Genomic DNA, 1,061 nt, shown 5'->3' with positions numbered 1-1,061 from the left:
CCGTGTGTGTCCCTCATGTCCCCAGAGAGGTTCCTGTGTGCCCTACTGGTGCACATGTATCCTTGGAGATGCCCCCAGTGGTGTCCCATGAGTCTGTGTGTTCCCTGTGTCCCCTGGGTGTCCCCTATGGGTGTTCCTCTTCCTCCTCTGTGTCACTGTGGGTGTCCCCCACGATGTCACTGTCTCCCTGCGTCCCTTCCATGGGTGTTCCCTGTGCTTCATGTGTGTTCCTTGTGTGACCCCAGGGTGTCTCCACATCCCCCCCGTGGGTTGTTTCCCTTGAACGTCCCCACATGTCCCTATGTCCTTTATTGGTGCCTGTGTGTCCCCATGGGTGTCCCCATGGATGTCCCTGCATCCCCATGCCATGTGCCTGTGTGCCCTAGCTGTCCCCATAGGTGTCCCTGTGTCCCCGTCACATGTGCTGGTGTCCCCACAGTTGTGCCTGTGCCTCTCCACGATGTCCCTGTTCCCCCGTGGGTGCCTCTGGGTATCCCCATGTCCCCCTGTCTTCCCCCAGGACGATGCCGGTGACCCTGGAACTGCGGCTTCTGCTGCTGGCACTGGCGCTGCGGGGGGAGGCAGCGTCCCCCTCAGTGTCCCCCTCAGTGTCCCCTGCCATGTCCCCCCCTGAGTCCCCCTCCGATACGTGTGGGGCAGCGCTGGCGGATGTGCTGAGGCGGCTGCAGGAGCTCGAGGGACACGTGCAGGCACTGAGGGGACACTGTGGGGACACGGGGGGACCCCAGGCCGGGACAGGTAACAGGGGACAAGGAGGGGGAACACAGAGAGCCCCAGGCTGGGACAGGAGAACACAGGGAGGGCAGGGGGACATAGAGGACATGGGGGAGCATGGGGCTCACAGGCACAGTGAGGGAACATGGGGGAACCCTAGACTGGGACAGGTAACAGAGATTGGTGACATGGAGGGATCACAGGGGACAGGGGAGAATGGAGACGGGGAGACATAGAGGGGCACTGGGGGGTCACTGGGGAGTCATTGAAGGGTCATTGGGGGGGTCACTGAGGTGGTTATTTGTGGCGACATTGGGGTCATGATG

This window comes from Corvus brachyrhynchos, unplaced genomic scaffold (genome assembly GCF_000691975.1).
Source record: "Corvus brachyrhynchos isolate BGI_N302 unplaced genomic scaffold, ASM69197v1 scaffold489, whole genome shotgun sequence".
In the NCBI taxonomy this organism is placed as follows: Eukaryota; Metazoa; Chordata; class Aves; order Passeriformes; family Corvidae; genus Corvus; species Corvus brachyrhynchos.
This window is presented reverse-complemented; position numbering follows the sequence as displayed.